The sequence below is a fragment of the Megalobrama amblycephala genome, linkage group LG6, assembly GCF_018812025.1.
Source record: "Megalobrama amblycephala isolate DHTTF-2021 linkage group LG6, ASM1881202v1, whole genome shotgun sequence".
Classification (NCBI taxonomy): Eukaryota; Metazoa; Chordata; class Actinopteri; order Cypriniformes; family Xenocyprididae; genus Megalobrama; species Megalobrama amblycephala.
In genome coordinates, this window is record NC_063049.1 from 18,267,104 (window position 1) to 18,274,650 (window position 7,547).

Consider the following 7,547-nt stretch of genomic DNA (forward strand, 5'->3'; position numbering starts at 1 on the left):
GACAGAGTGTGTCTGTATTTGGTGTGTATATGCAGAGGGTGGTGTATGTGTGTGAACACATTTGTCATACTGTGAGTCTGCAACAGGATTAAAAGGTTAGTTCACCCAAAATTGAAAATTCTGTCATTAATTATTCACCCTCATTTCGTTCCACACCCGTAAGACCTTCGTTCATCTTCGGAATACAGAAGAGATCTTTTTGATGAAATCTGAGAGCTCTCTGACTGATATGTCTGTGATTGGCTACAATGATCAACGCACGGGAGCTTTTGAAAGCACACAGAAGTGTTTGAATTTGGACTGGTCCGCGATAGACGCCTGCTTTCAAACACTCCTGTGTGTATCTGTGTAAGTGCTCAGTGAAGAGCGTCATTGTTGACTATTTACAACATGTTTTTGAAGCATTGATCATTGAAGCCAATCACAGACATGTCCGATGAGCGCGTCAACGCGATGACCAATCAGAGGTGTTTACGAATCTACTCAACAGCGATCAAAGCGTCACATTTTTAGTACCAACTTGGTACCGAAGACGGTACTTTTGACAACTCTACTATACAACTTAAACAGTGTAGGAGACTAACGGGAGAGACGAAATTGTTGAATAAAGTCGATATTTTTTTGTTTTTGCATACATTCATAACATTAAGGTTGAACCACTGCAGTCACGTGGACTATTTTAACAATGTCTTTACTACCTTTCTGGGCCTTGAAATTGGCTATGACAGTGCTGTGTATAGAGAGGTCAGGAGCTCTCGGATTTCTTCAAAAATATCTTAATTTGTGTTCCAAAGATGAAGGTCTTACATGTTTGAAACGACATGAGGGTGAGTAATTAATGACAGAATTTTCATGTTTGGGTGAACTAACCTTTTAAGTCTCAATTTCTGCTTTACCTTTATATATGGATGCAGGGTGATTTCACACCCAGTTTCTCCTCCATGTTTATCAGGGCTGTGGGAGCAATGAAGAGTCAAAGTCTAATCTTTTCCTCACTCTGATGTAGTGAAAGGGCTCAAAGGCTTAAATTCCTCTGTGTTTACCGTCTCTTTTAAAGTGACAGCATGGCTCTCTTGTAAATTTTGTACATTGTCTTAATGTATATATGCTTATGTGTGATTCTGTATTATTGCTAGTGCTTTGATTAATTTTTTTTTTTCTAATTTTCAGTGGTTACATCTGTGTGCTGAAGAATTGTCTTTTTGAATTGTCTCATTGATAGTCATTTGTAATAATTTATTTCTAATTTATTAGATGACGACTTCAAGTGGAGCTCTGTGTGTAATTAAATTGATGTTGACCATTATTATTATTATTATTATTCCTAAGCAAGCATGTATTTGTACAGTACTGATAACCATAAATGTTGTGCTCCTGAAGTCAAGTACACACGTGTATGTGTCCATTTCTCTCTTAACACTCTGCTGTTTAAAGGGATAGTTCACCCAAAAATAAAAATTTGATGTTTATCTGCTTACCCCCAGCGCATCCAAGATGTAGGTGTCTTTGTTTCTTCAGTGGAACACAAATGATGATTTTTAACTGCAACCGCTGCCGTCTGTCAGTGGTATAATGCAAGTCAGCGGGAACTTGGACTATAAGAGTAAATAAATATGACAGACAAATCCAAATTAAACCCTGCGGCTCGTGACGACACATTGATGTCTTAAGACACGAAACGATCGGTTTGTGTAAGAAACCGAACAGTATTTATATAATTTTTTACCTCTAATACACCACTATGTCCAACTGCATTCATCACTCGATTCGTTTGGTCTGATCGCGCTCTGACAACGGCAGTGATGTCTTGCACTCATTGAAGTATATGCGCGAGACGTCACTGCCGCTGTCAGAGCGCGATCAAAGACAAAAACAAAGACACCTACATCTTGGATGCGCTGGGGGTAAGCAGATAAACATCAAATTTTCATTTTTGGGTGAACTATCCCTTTAAGGAAGTTGGCAGATAGATGGCAAAGAACGCAGTGGTAGATGCCTTTGAGGCATAGTAAGGGTGAAACATATTAAATTGTGCGAACTAGTTACTGGCGGGTATGCGCCAGCAATAAAGACAAAACATGCTCAAGTAGGTCTGTGATGCAAAACACAATTTTCCATTTTTGAAATAAATCTATCCCTGCAGGGGTAGAATTCATTTACACAGAGGAAAATGAAAAATCACTTTAAAATGGATTACTGTTGTCATCTTATTATTTTAGTTGCAAATTGATGGAAAAAGCTTCAGATGTGATTTCAGCTGAGTGGTTTCATTTAATCTATTTGAGATGTCTCGAATTGCAATTTCTCAAGATACAGAAATACTCACTTGTCTTTTATTTGATTCACATCTTATCAGCTGTTGCATAGTTTTAACTAGTAAATTATTCAAACATGACATTTAAATATCTCCTTGCTTTTCTGCAATGGTTGCTTTCATCTTTTAGAAGGTAAAATAGCAGTCTGGTTTATGTCGACTGAGTCTCAGACAGAGAGGCTGAGCTGGTAACGCTTCTCTTTCATTTATGACTGCGTGTTCAGAATACATGCTTTCTGTGGTGGTCTAGATTCTCTTGATTAGAAGACGCTAGATTTAGCGTGATTATATGCTCCCAATTATAGCTGTTTTGTACTTTAAAGATCTCTGTGTGACATTTGAGAATCTTCAATCCAATGACTAACAAACATTTTTCTAATCTGGTGATAAGAAAAGACTGCAAATACTGATTCATGTCTGCATCTTTGTGGTCCTTTGTGCCATATTACATCAACCAAACTTAAATTGAATTAGGTTGTTGTTGTTTTAATATATAAATCTCTCCGTATAAATTCACACTTCGCAGATAAAAGACTCAACCTGAAAGTAACATTGCTGTAATGTTTCTTTAAAAAAAATGATCAATTTGTGTATACAAAATGGTTTTGATTTTCCCATCCTAGCAGCATTCCCCTCTCTTTTCATTTTTATTTTCAACCTACCTTGCACCGACACAGAAACAGACATGCAAGCTGAAACAACACATAGCCCTGGAGGTTTTTAAAGGTCAGAGTTAATGCTAATAAAAGAGTCTCATTAAGGTTATGATGATGTGTTCAGCCTGTCAGTATAAAGTGAGGTAACTGTAAGGTGAGAGAGTGAAGGTTGTTGTGAGTCGCAGTGTTGGGAAGGTTACTTTGGAAATTAAATGGGTTACAGATTACAAGTTACCCTATTTTAAATGTAATAGTAGTGTAACTATTTCAATTACTTTATTAAAGTTATGTAACTGATTACTTTTTGATTTATTTTCTAAATTTCTAATGAATGTTTTCAACTGTTTTCAACCACCACAAAATCAGACTTTGGCTCCTCTTTTTACTCTGTAATTGTTAACATTTTCATAAGTAATTGTAATTTAATGACACATTTATCCTGAGCAACTGTAACGGATTACATTTACATTTATTAGGGCCCAAGCGAAAATTCGCGCAGGGCCCTCTTGTTTTTCTAAGGATTATTATTATTAGGGCCCAAGCGAAAATTCGCGCAGGGCCCTCTTGTTTTTCTAAGGATTATTAGGGCCCAAGCGAAAATTCGCGCAGGGCCCTCTTGTTTTTCTAAGGATTATTATTATTTTTTTTTTTTTTTTTTTTTTTTTTTTTTTTTTTTTTTTTTTTTTCCGTCTTCCGGGGCTTTTTGGGGGCCTTAACATGCTCAAAAACTCTTGAAAATTGGCACACACATTGGAATCCGCGGCCATTAGGACGCCGGAGAGGCTGGTACCCGGGCGTGGCAGGGGGGCTCGACAGCGCCCCCTTGAAAAAAGTCTGAAAATTTGGTCCATATATTAAACACGCTTGCACGTATTAGTATGAAACTCAGTACACATATAGACCTCATCGGGCCGAACAACTTTCGTGCTCTAAGTTAAACACCACGCCAACAGGAAGTCAGCTATTAAGGGTTGTTTGAAAAACGCATGCTCTGGAATTTGATATACTCCTCCTAGACGATTAATCCGATCGCCACCAAACTCGGTCAGCATGAAGTCAAGACACTGATGATTAAAAATTGCCAGGGGATTTTTGATATCTCGAACGGTTTGTCCGTGGCGAGGCAACGAATTTATGGCGAGAAAAAGGAAACAGGAAATGTGTTATAACGTCTGCATACATATATTGATCTTTATGAAACTTCACAAGTGTGTTCGTTATAGGAGTCTGATCACATGTATGTGACTATTGTGAGTCAAAGTTATAGCGCCACCAACTGGCAGCAGGAAGTGTATCACTTTTTGAAATGTTTTGAGATCACCCTCTTATTTTTACCTGATTTGCTTCAAACTTCATCAGTGTAATGTCAATACACAGCAGATGTAGACCTATGACAGGATTTTTGATATTTGAAATATTGTTGCCATGGCAACAGGTCAAACTGTAATAATATTCTTGAGTGTTTTTGAGGCTCTTAACATGCTTCAAATTGCATGAAACTCGACACACACATCAATATTGTCAACCAGTAGACATGGACAAAGCCATAGAAATGGGCGTGGTGGAGGGGCTCAGTAGCGCCACCTTTTGACAAAAGTGGGGGGGTTTGTTTTTCCTACAGTCACCAAACTCGGTACACATATTGTTCTCATCAAGCCGGACAATTTTCTAATTTACATTCATTAGCTCCGACCAACAGGAAGTCAGCTATTTTGGTTTGAATGTTAATTTTTTGAAAAAACAGGCTATGAATTTTATACTACTACTCCTACAGGGTTTATCCAATTTACACCAAGCTTTTTTTAACTTGTTGCTAACACATTGAAGTTGTTTAATTGCAAACGGATTTTGGATATCTCAAACGGTTTGGCCGTGGCGAGGCAACGAATTTATGGCAAGAAAAGGGAAACAAAGTGTTATAACTTCTGCATACATTAATTGATTTTGATGAAACTTCGGCTTAGTCTTCGTTGTACAAGGCTGATCACATGGATGTGACTATTGTGATTCAAAGTCATAGCGCCACCAACTGGAAGCAGAAAATGTGTCACTTTCAGCATACATTGAGATCACCCTCTTATTTTTACCTGATTTGCTTCAAAATTCATCAGAATAATGTTAAAACTTGGCACATGTAATCCTTTGAAAATGGGCAGGGAGGAGGGGCTCTATAGCGGCACCTTGTAGTGCAGTAAATGTGGAGTGAATTTGACATAGTCCTTTGATGTTTAACCGTTTTAAGTGCCTATTGCCCGCTGTGCACAGTTGCCCTGAAGCCACCGGGGTGGCGGTGCCACCGGGCTTGGGCCCGCCATCGCTGCTCGCAGCTATATTTAGGGCCCAAGCGAAATTCGCGCAGGCCCTCTTTTTTTAAGGATTTTTTTTTTTTTTTTTTTTTTTTTTTTTTTTTTTTTTTTTTTCCGTCTTCCGGGGCTTTTTGGGGGCCTTAACATGCTCAAAAACTCTTGAAAATTGGCACACACATTGGAATCCGCGGCCATTAGGACGCCGGAGAGGCTGGTACCCGGGCGTGGCAGGGGGGCTCGACAGCGCCCCCTTGAAAAAAGTCTGAAAATTTGGTCCATATATTAAACACGCTTGCACGTATTAGTATGAAACTCAGTACACATATAGACCTCATCGGGCCGAACAACTTTCGTGCTCTAAGTTAAACACCACGCCAACAGGAAGTCAGCTATTAAGGGTTGTTTGAAAAACGCATGCTCTGGAATTTGATATACTCCTCCTAGACGATTAATCCGATCGCCACCAAACTCGGTCAGCATGAAGTCAAGACACTGATGATTAAAAATTGCCAGGGGATTTTTGATATCTCGAACGGTTTGGCCGTGGCGAGGCAACGAATTTATGGCGAGAAAAAGGAAACAGGAAATGTGTTATAACGTCTGCATACATATATTGATCTTTATGAAACTTCACGAGTGTGTTCGTTATAGGAGTCTGATCACATGGATGTGACTATTGTGAGTCAAAGTTATAGCGCCACCAACTGGCAGCAGGAAGTGTATCACTTTTTGAAATGTTTTGAGATCACCCTCTTATTTTTACCTGATTTGCTTCAAACTTCATCAGTGTAATGTCAATACACAGCAGATGTAGACCTATGACAGGATTTTTGATATTTGAAATATTGTTGCCATGGCAACAGGTCAAACTGTAATAATATTCTTGAGTGTTTTTGAGGCTCTTAACATGCTTCAAATTGCATGAAACTCGACACACACATCAATATTGTCAACCAGTAGACATGGACAAAGCCATAGAAATGGGCGTGGTGGAGGGGCTCAGTAGCGCCACCTTTTGACAAAAGTGGGGGGGTTAGTTTTTCCTACAATCACCAAACTCGGTACACATATTGTTCTCATCAAGCCGGACAATTTTCTAATTTACATTCATTAGCTCCGACCAACAGGAAGTCAGCTATTTTGGTTTGAATGTTAATTTTTGAAAAAACAGGCTATGAATTTTATACTACTGCTCCTACAGGGTTTATCCAATTTACACCAAACTTTTTTTAACTTGTTGCTAACACATTGAAGTTGTTTAATTGCAAACGGATTTTGGATATCTCAAACGGTTTGGCCGTGGCGAGGCAACGAATTTATGGCAAGAAAAGGGAAACAAAGTGTTATAACTTCTGCATACATTAATTGATTTTGATGAAACTTCGGCTTAGTCTTCGTTGTACAAGGCTGATCACATGGATGTGACTATTGTGATTCAAAGTAATAGCGCCACCAACTGGAAGCAGAAAATGTGTCACTTTCAGCATACATTGAGATCACCCTCTTATTTTTACCTGATTTGCTTCAAAATTCATCAGAATAATGTTAAAACTTTGGCACATGTAATCCTTTGAAAATGGGCAGGGAGGAGGGGCTCTATAGTGGCACCTTGTAGTGCAGTAAATGTGGAGTGAATTTGACATAGTCCTTTGATGTTTAACCGTTTTAAGTGCCTATTGCCCGCTGTGCACAGTTGCCCTGAAGCCACCGGGGTGGCGGTGCCACCGGGCTTGGGCCCGCCATCGCTGCTCGCAGCTATATTTATTTTTTTTTTTTTTTTTTTTTTTTTTTTTTTTTTTTCCGTCTTCCGGGGCTTTTTGGGGGCCTTAACATGCTCAAAAACTCTTGAAAATTGGCACACACATTGGAATCCGCGGCCATTAGGACGCCGGAGAGGCTGGTACCCGCGTGGCAGGGGGGCTCGACAGCGCCCCCTTGAAAAAGTCTGAAAATTTGGTCCATATATTAAACACGCTTGCACGTATTAGTATGAAACTCAGTACACATATAGACCTCATCGGGCCGAACAACTTTCGTGCTCTAAGTTAAACACCACGCCAACAGGAAGTCAGCTATTAAGGGTTGTTTGAAAAACGCATGCTCTGGAATTTGATATACTCCTCCTAGACGATTAATCCGATCCGCCACCAAACTCGGTCAGCATGAAGTCAAGACACTGATGATTAAAAATTGCCAGGGGATTTTTGATATCTCGAACGGTTTGGCCGTGGCGAGGCAACGAATTTATGGCGAGAAAAAGGAAACAGGAAA